This window comes from Dama dama, chromosome 6, assembly GCF_033118175.1.
Source record: "Dama dama isolate Ldn47 chromosome 6, ASM3311817v1, whole genome shotgun sequence".
Lineage (NCBI taxonomy): Eukaryota > Metazoa > Chordata > Mammalia > Artiodactyla > Cervidae > Dama > Dama dama.
The window spans coordinates 4,618,492-4,640,071 of NC_083686.1; the positions used below are offsets into that span (position 1 = coordinate 4,618,492).

The 21,580-nt window shown below is 45.5% G+C and overlaps 1 pseudogene; it reads right to left on the reverse strand.

Moving 5' to 3' along the window:
* The window catches only part of LOC133058452 (epididymis-specific alpha-mannosidase-like), a 37,817-nt pseudogene extending 17,891 nt beyond the window's left edge, over positions 1-19,926 (reverse strand).
* Between the last annotated feature and the right edge of the window lie 1,654 nt (positions 19,927-21,580).

A 21,580-nucleotide genomic window follows, 5' to 3' on the forward strand; every position in this document is an offset into this window, starting at 1 on the left:
CCAGGGTGGGGGAAGAGCTGGTAGACTGGGTGAGGACTCAGGGTGCAGGGAAGGAGGACTGAGCCGGGGCTGGGAAGTCCCACCGCCTGGATGGACACTGGAATAGTTAGGGGTGGACACAGAATCCTGGTGGACCCAAGTGCTGGGGTCAGACCGAAGAGAGCAGTACCTGCGCAGAGCTGAGGAACCAGGGCCTGGGACCCCCAACTCACCCAGGGCCAGAGGACGTGTGGTGTCTGGAACCAGGAGGCTCGAGTCAACACATTGTTCAACAGGAGACTGGTAAAGTTTGGGATGCTGTCCTCAGTGACAGGGATTTGTATTTGGGGGTACAAGCCATTCAGGGGTGTACCTGGGAAGATGGCTTCGCCATCCCAGTTAAATCCCTCACTGAGAGAGAGAGAGGAGCATTAGGGGGCCCAGCCCTGAAAAGGACAGCAGCACAATGTCTGGGAGGCAGGCAGGGCTCAGGGAGGCCAGAGCATCGGGGCCTCTGTCTCCCATCAGGGGGTGGACAGGGCAGCGGTGGGAGGCAGAGAGCTGCGTGGACAGAAGATGCCCCCGCTTGAGCCCTGTGGCCACTTGGGCACCTCACTCTGATCCTACAGGGCACCCAGAACCTGCTAGTGAGTCCCCCTTGCCTCTTCTCTCAGCTGCCGCTTCATCCCACCTCCCCTGTTCACGAGGGCTCAGCCCCCACCCACGGCCTCGAGGAACAGAGGGCAGAGGGGACTGGATGCAGGGCCCCCCACCAGACAGCCCACAGGAGGGCTGGTGCCAGAACTCGGAAGCCTCAACTCAATTGCCTGAGCCACTCCAGCTGCCCCATGCTGCTACCGCGGGGCCTTGGCTGGGTGTCCAGGCCTCAGCTGTTCTTCCTGTAAGATGGGTGCTCAGTGCGAGCCCTCAGGGCTGGCCATGAGGGGCGTGGTTAAGCTGGTCGAGGGAGGGTGCTGGGACGGGGATTGGCCCGAGGCAGGTGCTCATGAGCAGTAGCCAAACTGGTCCAGGACGTGTGTGAAGATTTCTTGCTGCGCCGACAGGGAGCTGGACCCTCGCCACACGAACTGCAGCTGCTGCAGACCTGGAGGGAACAGAGTGAGGCCCAGGGGCGACGCGGCTGCGGCTCCCCTCTCCAGACCCGACCCGAGTCTCCTAGCTGCCCACACCCGCTCCTCTCAGTGGTTCATGGTCAAGATCTCCCTCTGCTGCCCCCTCCTCTAGATTCCCACTGACCTCGCAAAGCCATATTGGTGGAGGAATTGGCCCTCCAGACGGTGCCTGCCTGCACTTTCATCTGACCCTCCTCAGGGCAGGACTCTCTGCCAGGGTCTGCCAGCCGGGCTGTCTCTAACTTGCCTTGAATGCCCCCAGACACAGGGAGCTCATCACCATCACTAAAGGTACAGCAGCGTTTTTCAGTTCTGATGGTGAGAAAGTGGATGACTAGATGTGGCTCACCACTCACCTGGTGTTTCTGCATGGCCTCCTTCAGGTCGTAGTCGATCCTGGAGATGACGTGGGCATTGAAGCCCGCCAGGGCAAAGAGGGTGGGGGTCGTGGCGGATGCACCAAATGAGTCCACCTGCCAGGAGAACTGTGGCCGGACCCCAAATGTGTCATAGAGAAACCCGTGTCCTTCTGCAAAGAGATAAGTTTCGTCACTCCCTCAGGGCCCTGTGCCCTTCTCCAGGGTTGGGATGCCACCTAATAGGCAAGGAGGGTCTTGTGAAATAGATGCTAATATTAGGACTTCTTCCCAGAATCATTGGTCTATTCACATCTTTATCCATAGAAGCAGGAATCAGGGTGACTGCAGAAAGTCCCATATTTGAGATGCCATTGATTCCAATTCCCCGAGGGTTTCTCCCCAATATAATCCAATCTCTGGCCAACCCCCTACCACCTCTTTGGCTATGCATATACTGGCCTGGTTACTCTCAGATGGGATATCTTGGCTGTTGTGTGTCCCTTTATGACTCACTGCTTCTACTGCGGTCACGACTGTAGTCAGGCACATGAAAGATGGATGCCTTCCCTAGGAGCCCACGCTTGGGAAACATTCTGGGAAAAGTACTCTGCTCCAACCCAGGTGGCTTCAGAGAAGAGGGCCAATCAAACAAAGGTTTTGGTGGTATGGCACTACATCAGTCTGAGATGCTCTCAGGTCTTCCCCTTGTGCTCTCCCCCCTGCCTCGGTGGTAGATCTGAGAAGGACGGGTAAGATGCCTGCGTTGGGAAGGGACTGACAGAGTCTGACCAGAGACGGAAAGGTTTGGTGGAGAGCCTGTGTACACCCCCATCTAGAGCAGGGAAGGACGCCTCTGGTGGAAAAAACCATGGCTGTGGGTGCCGCTGTTTTCTCTCTTACAGACAGGAGCTAGCAGTTCCAGAACCACTCCTTTAGAATGTTTTTCTGTTTTTTTGTTTGTTTGTTTGTTTGTTTTTAATGCAGGGAGAAGTTTGATCCCCATGGGTTAAAAAGACATGCCTGATCTTCTTCTGTGATATGGAATGGTCATGGTATCCTTTGAAAAATGGGGACTCCTGGCTGAAACATCTCTCTCTCTTTTTTTTTTTTTATTAGTTGGAGGCTATTTACTTCACAACATTTCAGTGAGTTTTGTCATACATTGACATGAATCAGCCATAGAGTTACACGTATTCCCCATCCTGATCCCCCCTCCCACCTCCCTTTCCACCCGATTCCTCTGGGACTTCCCAGCGCACCAGGCCCGAGCACTTGTCTCATGCATCCCACCTGGGCTGGTGATCTGTTTCACCATAGATAATATACATGCTGTTCTTTCAAAACATCCCACCCTCACCTTCTCCCACAGAGTTCAAAAGTCTGTTCTGTATTTCTGTGTCTCTTTTTCTGTTCTGCATATAGGGTTATCATTACCATCTTTCTAGATTCCATATATATGTGTTAGTATACTGTATTCGTCTTTATCTTTCTGGCTTACTTCACTCTGTATAATGGGCTCCAGTTTCATCCATCTCATTAGAACTGATTCAAATGAATTCTTTTTAATGGCTGAGTAATATTCCATGGTGTATATGTACCACAGCTTCCTTATCCATTCATCTGCTGATGGGCATCTAGGTTGCTTCCATGTCCTGGCTATTATAAACAGTGCTGCGATGAACATTGGGGTGCACGTGTCTCTTTCAGATCTGGTTTCCTCAGTGTGTATGCCCAGAAGTGGGATTGCTGGGTCATATGGCAGTTCTATGTCCAGTTTTTTAAGAAATCTCCACACTGTTTTCCATAGTGGCTGTACTAGTTTGCATTCCCACCAACAGTGTAAGAGGGTTCCCTTTTCTCCACACCCTCTCCAGCATTTATTGCTTGTAGACTTTTGGATAGCAGCCATCCTGACTGGCATGTAATGGTACCTCATTGTGGTTTTGATTTGCATTTCTCTAATAATGAGTGATGTGGAGCATCTTTGCATGTGTTTGTTAGCCATCTGTATGTCTTCTTTGGAGAAATGTCTGTTTAGTTCTTTGGCCCATTTTTTGATTGGGTCATTTATTTTTCTGGAATTGAGCTGCAGGAATTGCTTGTATATTTTTGAGATTAATCCTTTGTCTGTTTCTTCATTTGCTATTATTTTCTCCCAATCTGAGGGCTGTCTTTTCACGTTACTTATAGTTTCCTTTGTAGTGCAAAAGCTTTTAAGTTTCATTAGGTCCCATTTGCTTAGTTTTGTTTTTATTTCCAATATTCTGGGAGGTGGGTCATAGAGGATCTTGCTGTGATTTATGTCAGAGAGTGTTTTGCCTATGTTCTCCTCTAGGAGTTTTATAGTTTCTGGTCTTACATTTAGATCTTGAATCCATTTTGAGTTTATTTTTGTGTATGCTGTTAGAAAGTGTTCTAGTTTCATTCTTTTACAAGTGGTTGACCAGTTTTCCCAGCACCACTTGTTAAAGAGGTTGTCTTTTTTCCATTGTATATTTTTGCCTCCTTTGTCAAAAATAAGGTATCCATAGGTTCGTGGACTTATTTCTGGGCTTTCTATTCTGTTCCATTGATCTATATTTCTGTCTTTGTGCCAGTACCATACTGTCTTGATGACTGTGGCTTTGTAGTAGAGTCTGAAGTCAGACAGGTTGATTCCTCCAGTTCCATTCTTCTTTCTCAAGATTACTTTGGCTATTCGAGGTTTTTTGTATTTCCATACAAATTGTGAAATTCTTTGGTCTAGTTCTGTGAAAAATACCGTTGGTAGCTTGATAGGGATTGCATTGAATCTATAGATTGCTTTGGGGTAGAATAGCCATTTTGACAATATTGATTCTTCCAATCCATGAACATGGTATGTTTCTCCATCTGTTTGTGTCCTCTTTGATTTCTTTCATCAGTGTTTTATAGTTTTCTATGTATAGGTCTTTTGTTTCTTTAGGTAGATGTACTCCTAAGTATTTTATTCTTTTTGTTGCAATGGTGAATGGTGTTGTTTCCTTAATTTCTCTTTCTGTTTTTTCATTGTTAGTATATAGGAATGCAAGGGATTTCTGTGTGTTAATTTTATATCCTGCAACTTTACTATATTCGTTGATTAGCTCTAGTAATTTTCTGGAAGAGTCTTTAGGGTTTTCTATGTAGAGAATCATGTCATCTGCAAACAGCGAGAGTTTCACTTCTTCTTTTCCTATCTGGATTCCTTTCACTTCTTTTTCTGCTCTGATTGCTGTGACCAAAACTTCCAACAATATGTTGAATAGTAGTGGTGAGAGTGGGCACCCTTGTCTTGTTCCTGATTTCAGGGGAAATGCTTTCAATTTTTCACCATTGAGGGTGATGCTTGCTGTGGGTTTGTCATATATAGCTTTTATTATGTTGAGGTATGTTCCTTCTATTCCTGCTTTTTGGAGAGTTTTAATCATAAATGAGTGTTGAATTTTGTCAAAGGCTTTCTCTGCATCTATTGAGATAATCATATGGTTTTTATCTTTCAATTTGTTAATGTGGTGTATTACATTGATTGATTTGCAGATATTAAAGAATCCTTGCATTCCTGGGATAAAGCCCACTTGGTCATGGTGTATGGTTTTTTAAATATGTTGTTGGATTCTGTTTGCTAGAATTTTGTTAAGGATTTTTGCATCTATGTTCCAAAGCATCTCTTAACTACAATACTGTTTCACAACTAGATCGATTCCAAAGAAAACAAGAGAAATGGGTGGAAGTGCCATCTGTGTTGCTCCTTATCTCTCTGTGAGACATTCCAGACTTGTGTCCTAAGGGTACAGATTTGGGTGTGAAACCTACAGCTCCTTCCTCTTCTCCTACTTTGCCCCTGTATCTGGAGCTCCCAAATGAACAGGCTGAGAGCCAGGGCTCCCTTCTAGGAGAGGTTGCCTCAGTCTCAGCAGAATATTTAGAGGATCCAAAAGGTACATGGAAGGCTTTATGGGACTAAGTTTACCTTATGACCTTACTTGGCGACATGTAATACATGTCACGGGAGAGACACTGACTCCTGTCTCAAGAGATTGAGTTTTGGGGGAAGTTGTTACTTTTGGAGATCAATGGCTTAAGGTAAGGAGAAAGAGTGAACACAAAATAGCCCTCCTCCCTGTCACTCTTTTCCATTGTTTCCCCATCTATTTGCCATGAAGTGTTGGGACTAAATGCCATGATCTTAATTCTTGGAATGTTGAGTTTTAGGCCAGCTTTTTCACTCTCCTCTTTCATTTTCATCAAGAGGCTCTTTAGTTCCTCTTCACTTTCTGCCATAAAGGTGGTGTCATCTGTATATCAAGGTTACTGATATTTCTCCCTGCAATCTTGATTCCAGCTTGTGCTTCATTCAGCCTGGTATTTTGCATGATGCTTTCTACATATGAATTCAATAAGCAGGCTGTCAATATATAGCCTTGGTGTACTCCTTTCTCAATTTGGAACCAGTTTGTTGTCCCATGTCTGGTTCTAACAGTTGCTTCTTGACCTACATACAGGTTTCTCAGGAGGCTGGTAAGGTGATCTGGTATTCCCATCTCTTGAAGAGTTTTCTGTTTCCTATGATCCACAGTCAAAAGATTTAGCATAATCCACAAGGCAGGTGCAGATGTTCTTCTGGAATTCTCTTGCTGTTTCTATGATCCAATGGATGTTGGCAATTTGATCTCCAATTCCTCTGCCTTCTCTAAATCCAGGTTGAATATCTGGAAGTTCTCACTTCATGTACTATTGAAGTGTAGCTTGAAGGACTCTGAGCGTTACCTTGCTAGTATGTGAAATTAGGGCAACTCTATGGTAGTTTCAACTTTCTTTGGCATTACCCTTCTTTGGGATTGGAATGAAAGCTGACCCTTTCCAGTCTTGTGGCCATTGCTGAGTTTTCCAAATGTGCTGGTCTATTGAGTCAGCACTCTAACAGCATCATCTTCTAGGATTTTAAATAGATCAGCTGGAATTCCATCACCTCTACTAGCTTTGTTTATACTATGCTTCCTAAGCCCCATTTGACTTCACAATGCAGGATGTCTGGCTCTAGGTGAATGACAACACCATCGTGGTTATCCAGGTCATCAAGACTTTTTTCTCCAGTTCTTCTGTGTATTCTTGCCACATCTTCTTTAATCTTCTATATTTCTGTTCATTCCTTACCATTTCTTTCCTTTATTGTGCCTGTCGTTTTGCATGAAATGCTCCCTTGGTATCTCCAATTTTCTTGAAGAGACCTCTAGTCTTTCCAATTCTGTTGCTTTCCTCTATTTCTTTGCTTAAGAAACCTTTGTTATAGCTATCGTTGTTATACTTTGGAACTCTGCATTCAGAAGGACATATATTTCCATGAACTCTGCATTCAGATGGGCATATTTTTCCATTTCTCCTTTGCCTTTCACTTCTCTTCCTTCCTAATTTATTTGTAAGAACTCCTCAGGCAACCATTTTCTGTGTTGCATCTCTTTTTCTTGAGGATGGTTTTTGTAACTACCACCTGTCCAATGCTATATACTGAGCCTGTAGGATGGGCACAATCACAATAAAATGAAATACCATCGCCGTGGGGTATGTTCGCTACAAACTGGGGAAATGTAATACCAAAGAAGCCCTCCCACTTCTGTGAAGGTTCTCAACCACATGTCATGCTTCTCAGCCTGGGGAACCAACAAACGGCCTGAGAATCCCCAGGAAATCTGACCTTGAAGGCCAGCGGCATTTGCTTATAAGACTTGCACAGAAATGGGGGGAACAGAGACTCCAGTGTTGGAGGACACAAACAAAATCTTGCACACACCAAGACCTCCAGGAAAGGAGCAGTTACCCCACAGGACGCTGAACCAAAACTACCTTCTAATGTTGAAGGGTCTCCTGAAGAAGCCTGGGTCAGTCAGGGCTCACCTCAGAGACAGAGGCACTGACAGCCACAGTCCTGGAAGGTCCCCCTTGCTGTAAGTCCTCTTGCAGGTCGCCATTAACCCTACCATAGACCCTGTAGAGCCCAGTGCTTGGTCACCTCAAGCCAAACAACTACCAGGGAGGGAGTGGAACCCCACTCATCAGCAAATAATTGGATTAAAGCAGAGCAAGGATCTGCCCCCTGGAGCAAGACCCAGATTTTCACACTGTCAGTCCCTCCCATCAGGCACCTTACCCAAGCCTCTTGGACCCTTCCATCAGAGGACAGACAGAAAAAGCAAGAAGAACCACAGTTCCACAGTGGCTAGAACGAAAACCACATTACAGAAAGTTAATCAGGATGAAAAGGCAGAAAGTTATGTCCCAGAATAAGGGACAAGGCAAAACCCCAGAAAGACAACTAAATGAAGTGGAGATAGTCATCCTTCCAGAAAAAGAATTCAGAATAATGATAGTGAAGATGATGCAGGATCTTGGGGAAACAAAGGAGAAGAGCAAGAAATGTTTTCCAAAGCCCTGGAAGAGCTAAAGAACAAACAGTGATGAATAATACACTAGAAGGAATTAATCACAGAATAACAGAGGCAGAAGAATGGACAAATGACCTGGATGACAGGATGGTGGAAATCACTGCCATAGAACAGAATATAGAAAAATGAATGAAAAGAAATGAGGGCAGCCTAAGACACCTCTGGACATCATTAAATGCACCAAAATTCGCAGTATAGGGGTCTCATGAGAAGAGAAGAGAGAGTCCCAGGTAGGATAAACCCAAAGAGGAGCACACCAAGATACATAGAAATCAAGCTGACAATAATTAAAGACAATGATAAAATGTTAAAAGCAACAAGGGGAAAATGACAAATAACATACCAGGGAACACCCATCAGGCTATCAGCTAATTTCTCAACAGAAACTCTGCTAACCAGAGGGAATGGCATGATACATTTAAAGTGATGAACGGGAAGAGACTACAACCAAGAATGCTCTACCATCAAGGGTCTCCTTCAGATTTGACGAAGAAATCAAAAGCTTTCCAGACAAACAACAGTGAAGAGAATTCACCACCACCAAATCAGCTTTTTTTTTTTTTAATTGGAGGCTAATTACTTTACAATATTGTAGTGCTTTTGCCATACATTCACATGAATCAGCCATGGGTCTACATGTGTTCCCCATCCTGAGCTTCCCTTCCACCTCTCCCACCCCGACCCCCGAATCCCATCCCCCTGGGTCATCCCAGTGCACCAGCCCTGAGCACCCTGTCTCGTGCATCAATCCTGGACTGGTGATCTGTTTCACATATGATAATATACATGTTTCAATGTCATTCTCTCAAATCATCCCACCCTTGCCTTCTCCCACAGAGTCCAAAAGACTGTTCAATACATCTGTGTCTCTCTTGCTGTCTCACATATAGGGTTGTCGTTACCATCTTTCTAAATTCCATATATATGCTTTAGTATACTGTATTGGTGTTTTTCTTTCTGGCTTACTTCACTCTGTATAGTAGGCTCCAGTTTCATCCACCTCATTAGAACTGATTCAGATGTATCCTTTTTAATGGCTTAGTAATATTCCATGGTGTATATGTACCACAGCTTTCTTATCCATTTGTCTGCTGATGGATATCTAGGTTGCTTCCATGTCCTGGCTATTATAAACAGTGCTGCGATGAACATTGGGGCACACGTGTCTCTTTCAATTCTGATTTCCTTGGTGTGTACGCCCAGCAGTGGGATTGCTGGGTCATATGGCAGTTCTATTTCCAGTTTTTAAAGGAATCTCCACACTGTTCTCCATAGTGGCTGTACTACTTTGCATCCCCACCAACAGTGTAAGAAGGTTCCCTTTTCTCCACACCCTCTCCAGCATTTATTGTTTGTAGACTTTTGGATTGCAGCCATTCTGACTGGTGTGAGATGGTACCTCATTGTGGTTTTGATTTGCATTTCTCTGATAATGAGTGATGTTGAGCACCTTTTCATGTGTTTGTTAGCCATCTGTATGTCTTCTCATCTGTATGTCTTCTTTGGAGAAATATCTGTCTAGTTCTTTGGCCCATTTTTTTATTGGGTCGTTTATTTTTCTAGAATTGAGTTGCAGGAATTGCTTGTATATATTGGAGATTAGTTCTTTGTCAGTTGCTTCGTTTGCTATTATTTTCTCCCATGCTGAAGGCTGTCTTTTCATCTTGCTTATAGTTTCCTTCATTGTGCAGAAGTGTTTAAGTTTAATTAGGTCCCATTTGTTTATTTTGCTTTTATTTCCACTACTCGGAGAGATGGGTCATAGAGGATCCTGCTGTGATTTATGTCGGAGGATGTTTTGCCTATGTTTTCCTCTAGGAGTTTTATAGTTTTTGGTCTTACGTTTAAATCTTTAATTCATTTTGAGTTTATTTTTGTGTATGGTGTTAGAAAGTGTTCTAGTTTCATTCTTTTACAAGTGGTTGACCAGTTGTCCCAACACCACTTGTTAAAGAGATTGACTTCTCTTCATTGTATATTCTTGCCTCCTTTGTCAAAGACAAGATGTCCATAGGTGCGTGGATTTATCTCTGGGCTTTCTATTTTATTCCATTGATCTATATTTCTGTCTTTGTGCCAATACCATACTGTCTTGATGACTGTAGCTTTGTAGTATAGCCTGAAGTCAGGCAGGTTGATTCCTCCAGTTCCATTCTTCTTTCTCAAGATTGCTTTGGCTATTTATGGTTTTCTGCATTTCCATACGAAAATGTGAATTATTTGTTCTAGTTCTGTGGAAAATACCATTGGTAGCTTGATGGGGGTGGGGTTGCATGAATCTATAGATTGCTTTGGGTGGTATACTCATTTTCACTATATTGATTCTTCCAATCAATGAACATGGTATTATAGTTTTTTTTTTTTTTGTTGTTGTTGTTGTTTTTTTTTTTTGGTATTATAGTTTTCTATTTACAGGTCTTGTGTTTCTTTAGGTAGATATATTCCTAAGTATTTTATTCTTTTCATTTCAATGGTGAATGGAAATGTTTCCTTAATTTCTCTTTCTGTTTTCTCATTGTTAGTAAATAGAAATGCAAAGGATTTCTGTGTGTTAATTTTATATCCTGCAACTTTGCTATATTCATTGATTAGCTCTAGTAATTTTCTGGTGGAGTCTTTAGGGTTTTCTATGTAGAGGATCATGTCATCTGCAAACAGTGAGAGCTTTACTTCTTCTTTTCCCATCCGGAATGTTTTATTTCTTCTTCTGCTCTGATTGCTGTGGCTAAAACTTCCAAAACTATATTGAATAGTAGTGGTGAGAGTGGGCACTCTTATCTTGTTCCTGACTCGAAGGGAAATGCTTTCAATTTTTCACCATTGAGGATAATGTTTGCTGTGGGTTTGTCATATCTAGCTTTTATTATGTTGGGGTATGTTCCTTCTATTCTTGCTTTCTGGAGGGTTTTTATCATAAGTGGATGCTGAATTTTGTCAAAGGCTTTCTATGCATCTATTGAGATAATCATATGGTTTTTATCTTTCAATTTGTTAATGTGGTGTATTACATTGATTGATTTGCAGATATTGAAGAGTCTTTGCATCCCTGGGATAAAGCCCACTTCATCATGATGTATGATCTTTTTAATATGTTGTTGGATTCTGTTTGCTAGAATTTTGTTAAGGATTTTTTGCATCTATGTTCATCAGTGATATTGGCCTGCAGTTTTCTTTTTTTGTTGCATCTTTGTCTGGTTTTGGTATTAGGGTGATGGTGGCCTCCTAGAATGAGTTTGGAAGTTTACCTTCTGCAATTTTCTGGAAGAGTTTGAGTAGGATAGGTGTTAGCTCTTCTCTAAATTTTTGGTAGAATTCAGCTATGAAGCTGTCTGGTCCTGGGCTTTTGTTTGCTGGAAGATTTCTGATTACAGTTTTGATTTCCGTGCTTCCGGGTCTGTTAAGATTTTCTACTTCTTCCTGGTTCAGTTTTGGAAAGTTGTACTTTTCTAAGAATTTGTCCATTTCTTCGAAGCTGTCCATTTTATTGGCATATAGTTGCTGATAGTAGTCTCTTATGATCCTTTGCATTTCTCTGTTGTCTGTTGCGATCTCTCCATTTTCATTTCTAATTTTGTTGATTTGATTCTTCTCCCTTTGTTTCATGATGAATCTGGCTAATGGCTTGTCAATTTTATTTATCTTCTCAAAAAAACAGCTTTTAGCTTTGTTGATTTTTGCTATGGTCTCTTTCGTTTCTTTTGCATTTATTTCTGCCCTAATTTTTAAGATTTCTTTCCATCTACTAACCCTGGGGTTCTTCATTTCTTCCTTTTCTAGTTTCTCTAGGTGTACAGTTAGGTTATTTATTTGACTTTTTTCTTGTTTTTGAGTTAAGCCTGTACTGCTGTGAACCTTCCCCTTAGCACTACGTTTACAGTGTCCCATAGGTTTTGGGTTGTTGTGTTTTCATTTTCATTCGTTTCCATACATATTTTGATTTCTTTTTTTATTTCTTCTATGATTTTTTGTTTATTCAGCAGCGTGTTGTTCAGCCTCCATATGTTGGAATTTTTAATAGTTTTTCTCCTGTAATTGACATCTAATCTTACTTTATTGTGGTCAGAAAAGAAGCTTGGAATGATTTCAATTTTTTTGAATTTACCAAGGCTAGATTTATGGCGCAGGATGTGATCTATCCTGGAGAAGGCTCCATGTGCACTTGAGAAAAAGGTAAAATTTATTGTTTTAGGGTGAAATGTCCTGTAGATATCAATTAGGTCTAACTGGTCCATTGTATCATTTAAAGCTTGTGTTTTCTTGTTAATTTTCTGTTTACTTGATCTATGCAAAGGTGTGAGTGGGGTATTGAAATCTCCCACTATTACTGTGTTATTATTAATTTCCCCTTTCATACTTGCTAGCATTTGCCTTACATATTGCAGTGCTCCTATATTGGGTGCATATATATTTATAATTGTTATATCTTCTTCTTGGATTGATCCCTTGCTCATTATGTAGTGTCCTTCTTTGTCTCTTTTCACAGCCTTTATTTTAAAGTCTATTTTCTCTGATATGAGTATTGCTACTCCTGCTCTCTTTTAGTCTCTATTTATGTGGATAACTTTTTCTAGCCCTTCACTTTCAGTCTTTATGTGTCCTTTGTTTTCAGGTGGGTCTCTTACAGGCAACATATATAGGGGTCTTGTTTTTCTATCCATTCATCCAGTCTTTGTCTTTTAGTTGGGGCATTCAACCCATTTACATTTAAGGTAATTACTGATAAATATGATCCCATTGCCATTTACTTTGTTGTTTTGGGCTCAAGTTAAACACCCTTTCTGTGTTTCCTGTCTAGAGAAGATCCTTTAGCATTTGTTGGAGAGCTCCACCAAACCAGCTTTACAGCAAATGCCAAAGGAACTTCTCTAGGCAGGAAACACAGGGAGGAAAAAGATCTACAGGAAATAAACCCAAAACAATTAAGAAAATGGTAATTGGATCAAACATATTGATAATCATCTCAAATGTAAATGCATTAAAAGCACCAACCTCCACTCACCAGGTCACTCTGTTTAACCCACAAAAATAATTTGTTCCTATTTTATATTGTTAGGTTAATCATGTTCCCATAATCATTTGTAATTGCAATTATCTTTTTATTTTTTGCCTGGCTATTGATTGTGAAAATCGATAAGAATCATTTACCTTTGTGACTATGTAACTATTACTCAGTGCCATTGTGTCATGATTAGTCAACAGAAAAATAATAGAACTCTATATCACCAAAACTACCATTTAATAGAAAAACTGGTAATCACTTTTTAAAATGCAGATACATATCAGAATTTTTTTTGGAATATATTTTTTAACACAAATGCCCAAGTATTGCTTTTTTTCCCTCCAGAGCTCCAGATATGATTCTAATGAACCACCATAGATAAAAACAACTGGACTATATGATGATCTTTTACTTTTATCTAGTTTGTTTACCTTTTTCTATTTAATACTCAGTGCTCCCATTTCATTTAGTTTTTGTTTTCCAGTTTATTCATTTCTTTTTTAGTTCTCTTTCACCCCTTCGTCAAGTGTAAGAGAAATTCTTTTTTCTATATGTGTATATATGTATATAATATGCATAACATATACTCATATATTTTAGAACATTTATGAATTTCTGCCTAACTAAAAATGTATGACATTTTGACTTTACTTGTTTGACTAAGTATGAATGGAATTCTAGATTTTTAATTAAAAAATAGATATGCAACAAACAACAAAGGTATACTGTACAGCACAGGGAACTATAGTCAATAACTCATAATAACCTATAAAAGAAAAAAAATTCAAAAATAATATGTGTGTGTATGTATACCTGAATCACATTACTCTGCACCTAAAACCCTGTAAGTCAACCGTACTTCAATAAAATATATAATAAGAAAAAGTAAGTAGCATTTTGAAAAAAGAATGTGACCATCACCTGCTAGCAGCATGATTCATGTAAGTTTCACCAGCATTTTTGCCTGATAGTCAACCTGCAAGAATGGGGTTTTGTAAGTCTCCCCATCCACAGTCCCACAGGACTGTGACCAGGACTGGAGGAAGTAAGTGTATGTCTTGTTCATAGAACAGGAGGTCATCATGAGATGAAGTCAGGGCCCATCCTCTGAGGGTCCCACATGCCTGGCTGGTCTTGGAAATGGAGCCTCAGAGAATGTCCTGGGGAGGATTGAGAGGTCCACAGCCCTTCCTGCCCCAGTGATGGGAACCTGTCTATGCTTGGACTCTGGCTCCTCTGGTCTGGCTTGCAAGGTCAGTGTGCAATGTTCAGGGAGGTGAGTATGGTGGTCTGAGACCAGAAATGAGGAATGATCATTCTGTAGGTACCCAGAGGAAGACAGATCAGTGCCCTTTCCCTCCCTCTATGCCCACCAGCCCTGGTCTGGTCAAATCCTGGACTGAGCCCTGGGGACCCAGATGAGAATCAGGCACCAGTCATTGCCAGAAGAGGGGAGGTGCTCGAGCACTGTGGCCCCAGTGGAAGGTTCCAGGACATAAGACTCCCCAGGTGAGTCTGCTGGAAACAACAGGAAACCCTGTTCTGAAAGTGCAGGAGGCCGTGTCTTAGGGGCAGATCTGGGAAGCAGGAAGCAGAAGGAAAAGGAAGAAGGCAGGAGGTGAGGTCTGAGGCTGCATTTTGCAGACGGGTGAGTTTATATGGAAAAACATAAAGATTCCCATGAGCTTATCACTTACATCTAGAAATAAGGCAGTAGAAACTCAGGAGGAAGGAAGCACAGATTAAAGAGTTGAAAGGAGAGACAGGGTAAGAAAATCCAAAGAGAAAGCCCATTGTGATGTCCTGCACGGGGTCCAACTACAGTGGAGTGACAGTGGGCTAGCGCCCAGCCCACACTGCAGTCAGCCTGGCTCTCCCACTGACCCTTTGTGCTTCTTGTAGCTTTGTCTTAGCGTCCCTTCTGTGAAAGGGACTGAGAGCCTGACGCCCTCTGGACACCCTGCGCTCCGGGGTGAGTGAAGTGATGCCTGTGAAAAACACTTGTTCAGTGGAGGAGAATGCGCCCTTCGTGACAGTGTGTGTGGTGATGGAGGTGGTGAAGGTGATGGTGGTGCGACGTGCCTGTGTCAGTAATGCACATGGAAGAGATGGTGGTGGTGGTACTGATGACGGCCGTGATGGTGACGATGGCTATGATGACAGTGGTTGTGGTGTTGGCAGGGATAACGATGGTGTGAATGGAGTTGGCGGTGATGATGATGGTATGAGGATGGTAGAGGCGCTGGCAACGTTTATCAGTTTCCTGTTATGGTGTTGGCACTGATGATGGTGGTGCTGCAGTAGGTGGTAGAGTCACCCTGGAGGTTTTGGTGGTGGTGCTGGTACTGATGGTGCCAGAAGCGGTTGGAGTGTTAGAGGTGACCATGAAGGTGATTGTGCTGGGGATTCTGGTGGGGCTTCAGTGGTGGAGATAGAGTTGTTGGTGGCAGAGGGTGTAATGTTAGCAGTAGACGAGGTGCTATTGGTTTTCGTGGTGATGAAGGTCATGAGATTTGGATGGTAGCAGAGGTGTTGGTGTTGTGAGGGTGTGGGTGTAATGGTTGAGAGAGTGGTTGTATGCACTAGAGTTAGAAGTGGTATTGATGTTGGTGGTGAAATGAGAAATGGGGAAAAGAGAAAAGAACACATTTTCAATAGGTTTCCCATATTTTTCAACATTTGTTTCTTTTTGTCCCCATTCTGTACAAGAACGGTGTTTTTAAAAAGTAATGTACATTTAATTTTTCTGGTGGTGGGAGTGCTAATAGTGGTGGGGAATGTGGTGGTTTTGGAAAAGGTGCATAGTGGGTAGGTTGTGATAATGGTGGTAATTTTGGTGTTGGTGTTGGAGGTGTTGGTGTTAGGAGTGATGCAATGATGTGCTGAGGTGTTAGTGGTGATGATGGTGGTGCTGGAGGACTCATGGACTTGGAGGCAGTGGTATTGGAGGTGGTACAGGTGCAGATAGTGAAGGTGACATTTGTAATGGTGGTGATGGTGATGGCGCTGATGCTGGAGGTGTTGGTGTCATAAATTATGCAGTGATGTGCTAAGATGTTAGTGGTGGTGAGGGTGGTGTAGGGGGCGATCATAACAGACTTGGAGGTGGTGTTGTTGGAGGTGATACAGGTGCAGGTAGTCATGGAGGCAATTGTCATGGTGGTGATGGCGGTGGTGTTGGAGGTGTTGGTATTGCTTGAACAGTTGGTATGTGAGGTGATGGCAGAGATGGCATCTGACCTTTATTGATCATTTACTAGGGACCCACGTGCTGTACTCAAAGTGATGTATTTGAATTATTTCAATTTAGACTTTATAACACCCCTTTGAGATAGATCATACATCATTATCAAATGTTTTTATACAGGAGGCAACCTAGGCTTAATGAGGTTGCATCACTTGCCCAGTTTCACAGGGTTGGGAGTTAGCAGAGTCAGGACACAGCCGGGCCGGCTGGTAAGAATCCACATCTTTATCCCCTATACTCAGTCATACACATGGACGCAGCACCAGCAATCACAGTTTTGATGGTCACAGTCTACTGCTGAAGGTGAAAGATAGAGTCCAGGACGAGGGCTCAGATACCCAGTCCCAGCCCCATGGAGGCCACAGGGACCCTGGTCTGGGGAAGGGTAATCAAACCTGTGAGCTGGAGGATCTGGTCATCAAAGTGGGTCACGGCCTCGTTGTGCATGACCTGGCCTCCGAGGACAAACTCCAGGCGACCTTCGGCCACAAGCTGGCGGACCTTGGCATGGTGGGCAGAGAGAAAAGGCCAGGTTACACCTCCCAGGCTGAACCGTTTATGTTTGTTGGTCTCATGTCTACTGCATCTCACGGTCCTTCCTTCAAACTCCTCAGCCTCATTTATTCTGCAAATAGGAGGACGCTGTCTGTCCTGGTCAGCACTGTGTCCAGCTCTGAGAAAGCACCTGGCCCTGGCTGCTGCTTCATCAGGCATATATACAGGTATATATGTTCACACCTTTTGTTTTGGAATAATTTCAGACTTATGAAAGCCTTGCAAGGATTGTAAAAAAGCTCACTTCCCATAAATCATTCCACAGATTGTTGTTTTTCAGTTGATCAGTTATCTCTGACCCTTCGCAACCCCTTGGCCTGAAGCACTCCAGGCTTCCCTGTCATTCACTATCTCCCAGAGTTTGCTCAATTGGATGTCCACTGAGTTGGTGATACCATCCAAGCGCCTTATCCTCTGTCATCCCGTTCTCCTCCTGCCCTCAATCTTACCCTGCATGAAGGTCCTTTCCAATGAGTTGGCTCTTCACGTCCGGTGGCCAAAGAACTGGAGTTTCAGCTTCCCCAGATTATCTCACTGTTAATATTGTTCACCTATTTCCTTAACACTATTTACTTATTTTAATACAAAATATGGTTTACTTAAACCACTTGAAAGTAAACGTTAGCAGCTGCATGCCTTTAATTCTATAGTTCAGTAAGTGTTGAGCAAGAAGATCATTATAGCTGTTTTATAATTAACTAAATCAGGAGTTTAACATTAATCATGCTACCAGTGAATTCACATGCAGCTGAAGAGATCAGCCCCTACCTGTGATCCTGTGGAGAGGGGGAGAGGACCTGGCTCCAGACTGCCCCTGCAAGGACCATGGCCTCTGACCCCTGTGAAACAGAGTTAATCAGGACCTGGAGGCTAAACCACAGGGTCCCTTGCACCCCTGGATGGTCACTGGCTCCAGTGTCCGTGGGAGCCATGCAGACTCATAAATGAGGTCAGAGGGTGTGGACACAGGTCACCCCATAGTGTCCCTGCAAGGACCATGGCCTCTGACCATCTGTGACACGGAGTTAATCAGGTCTGGAGGTTAATCCACAGGGTCTCCTGCAGCCCTGGATGGTCACTGGCTCCAGTGTCCATGGGAGCCACGCAGACTCATAAGTGAGGTCAGAGGGTGTGGACAGAGGTCACCCTGGATTGCCCAGTGTGAAAGGTGATCTCATTCTCACCAGCTGAGTGCCCGGCTGGGCTGCCAGAGCTGCAACCTTTCAGGAGGAACCAGAAAGGCAGGATCAAACACAACCCTGTCCCCTGGGCATGGGGCTGACCACAAACCTGTACTAAACAGACCCTGGGCACAGCTCAGCTGGGTTGGGGTCTCCTGGTCTAGGCAGCCCTGCCCTGGTCACACGAACACAACCCAGGAGCTTCCTGAAGGGTCATCTCCGGGACCCACCAGGGCGTCTGCTCTCATTTGCCTGGTGAGGACCCCCTGAGCACAGCGTTACCTGGCCTTTCTGCTCCTCCGAGGCGACGCCATCCCACCACCGCCGGAAATACTCCTGCTCCACAGCGATGAACCTGTGCTTCTTCTCAAGGGTCAGCTCCTCCACCACGGTGTTGTAGACGTTGGTGACATAAGCCTGCATGCTCTCCTGGGGTGGGGAGGGGGAGAGACCATCACTCCAGACCCATGGGGGAAACCAGAGGACGTGGACCAGGGACCGAGGAGGAATGTGCAGGGAGACACGGTGTCTGGAGTCCACTGGCGCTCCCGCCCAACCTGCCCCATGCCCTACCCTTCTCCTTTCTCTGCTCTTCCAACAAGTAACCTGGTAACCACTCTGTGCTGGACGGGCGGTGAGCCCTGCACTGAGAGAAGGACCCGGGCAGACCCCCTTAGATGGGAGCCTGCCCCTGAGGAGAGTCGTGATGAGACAGAAACTCTATGTAACAGAGGGATGTGCCAGCTCAGCCAAGGCCCAGGCCAGCTTCCCAAAGGGGTGTGCTGACTACTCCTGCCTTGGAGGACAGTTCAGTTGACAACAGGGCCCTGGGATTGAGGTTGAGAGAGTCAGATGGGCCTTCTTGGGATGAAGCGATTGGGGAAGTGTGTGTCAAGGGCTGAGGCTGAGAGGAGCTGACCCCGCGAGTCGTCTCTCTGGATTTATCTCCTCCCCCGAGGTTGGGAGCCCCCAGGATGGAGCTGAGCCTGCTCCCATCTGGGTCAGGCTGGCTCACCGTGGTGCCCAGATGCTGATAAAGGAATGCAAGGAGCCCTGGGCAGGAGGTTATCAGGCAAGGTGGCGATGTCTGCTGACTTGGGCAGCACCCCACCCTGGGCCTCAGTGTCCCTTCTGTCAACTGGGGGTGACGAGCCTGCTTCCCACACGTCAGCAGTTCCACACGCAGGTGGGTGACCACCCACAGAGGCTGCTCAGTGAGCCGGGACCAGACTCAACACTCAGCCTCAGGGCCTCTTGCTGCCCGACCCCCTTTAAAGTGAGCGACTCACTTATTAACGTCTCGTGGAAACTATTGTATCCATGATCACAGAGTGGTCATATTCACTTATTTCCTTCCTCCTTCCAGAAAAGTGCTTGCACAGATCTGGGTAATCATTTCAGTTACCTGCACCAGAAACTTATGGAAATCAGTCTTTCCCTCTTTTCCTCTGCCCTGGTTCATTCATTCACTCAATAGAATTATGAAGAACACTTTCCACACATTGCAGGCTGGGAACACATTCTCACCCCAGCCCACAGCCAGTATATGTTAGTTGCTTAGTCATGTCCAACTATTTGTGACCCAATGAACTGTAGCCCACCAGGCTCCTCTGTCCTTGGAATTCTCCAGGCAAGAATACTTGAGTGGGTTACCATTTCCTTCTCCAGGGGATCTTCCTGAGCCAGAGATCGACTCAGGTCGCCGGCATTTTAGGCAGATTCTTTACTATCTTAGCCACCCGAGAGGCCGACATCCAGTCAAGTAGCCAAATACAGGTGGGCCCAAGGCCGAGTTCCCTGATGGCAGAGACCCAGGACACAAACCCACTCTGGAGTCCAGATGGAAAAAGAGCCGCAGCTTCAAGAGGTGTGCAGGGGTCACTCGGGGCACCTACCTGTACGGTGTGCAGCCAGCCCAAGTCCATGTGGCTGTGCGGAACCACGAATACCCTCAATCGGGGCTCAGAAGGAGCCCCCAGGGGCCACATCAGGCCCAACCGCAGGAGCAGAGGCAGCCAGCCCCGCGGCTCCATCTCCTCGGCCAGCACAGGGGCTGGAGGACGTCTGCCTGCCTGCGGGGCCCGCCTCCTGCCAGCCGATGGGGCCACCGCCCTTTGGTGGACGGAGCGGGAAGGAGACCAGGAGTGACGCCCACACAGAGGCTGTCACCTGAGCAGTGCAGGCGGGGGCCCTCGCTCACTGCCTTGCAGCACTCTGCCCCATCTGGGGTTTCCTGACCATCCGCCTTTAGCCAAACCCCAAACACCACCTCCCCAGGGAAGCCTGCCAGCTTCTCTCTGGCTCCCCTCACCCTGGTCCTCATGCCCCTTCCCTTAGGCCTCTCCGGTATTTCCCACTGGGCATCTTGCCCATCCCTGCCCCCAACCCACTGGACTGACTCCTTGACACTTCCCTGCAAATGGTAACTCTGTGGAGCCTGCCACCACCAGGAGGCCTGCCCTGATACACTCTCCTTCACATGAAACCCCCAGTCTGAGCCTTGCAATAGAAATTGTAACCTCTCTTTTAAGGAGGAATGTTGGCTTTCACAAATAGGACCTGACAACCTAGATTGCACAACTAGTGTAGGAGCAAGAAAGCCTGAAATGTTCAGAATTAGGCCTGGATCAGGGATAGTGACCTTAGCAAGATGCCTAAACTGTCTGCATCTCAGGAGTCCATCTGTAAAATGGACACATAGATTGCTGGGGACCCGAGAGGGAATTCACGGGAGATGACAACAGCGGGGTCTCCTTCCTGGAGGATGGCTGGCACAGTGGTGCAGCCTGCAGGGGCCAGAGTGTTGCCTGGGGGTCTCTGTAACCCTGACTTGGAGCAGGGGTCTGGGAGTGGGCTCCTCTCTGATCTCCAAATGCCCGAACAGCTCTTTCTGTCACTGCCACACCTGAGACTTACCTTCCCTTCTGGCCACCATGGCCTCTCCCCCAGCAAATACATCTGGAGAACATGGTTTCCAAGCAGGTCTTTCTCCTTTCTGTCTCATCCCCTCCCTGCTACCCACCTGACCTGGCTTGATCCTGACTTCCTCCTATTGAGTACAGGACCTGCGTCTTTTCCCTTTGTAGCTGGTGAACTTGTGACCGTCTAGGAACCAATCGAATGTAAAAAAGATGGCCTGTGTGACTTGGAGGTTGTCAGAAGTGGCAAGACACAGCTTGCCTTGGTCCCTGGTGTGCTCATGTGTGGATCCCTGGGCGCCCGGCTGTGGGGATGCCCTAACCAGGCCCTGTGGGAAGGGGACATGGAGCAGCCCTAGGAGCCCTTCAGGGAGAGAGGCAGGCCAGTGCCTGGCCCGCACGCCTGCACCCACGTGGAGCCATCACCCACGTCCCACAATTATCCACTCTCGTCCCTTCCACCAGGCCTATGTATTAGCTGTTCTTGTCGTAGATCATGTGGGATGTGGAAGATACTCATGTCCCTACCTACCATCCATCTCCTTTCACCTCCAGCACGCACCTGTGCTGGCATGATGTTGACCTGGGGGTACTCAGAGCCTCCTTCCTGAGGGCCTGACCCTTGGTCAGCATGCCTTCCGGAGCCACAGCCCCTACCTGTCCATTCAGCATCCAGAGCAGGCAGAGAAGACCAGAGATGCCCCCGTGAGCTCCAAACCGAGTCTTCTCAGCCTCCTTGTGCTCAGCCAACCTGACCTACCTCCTCACA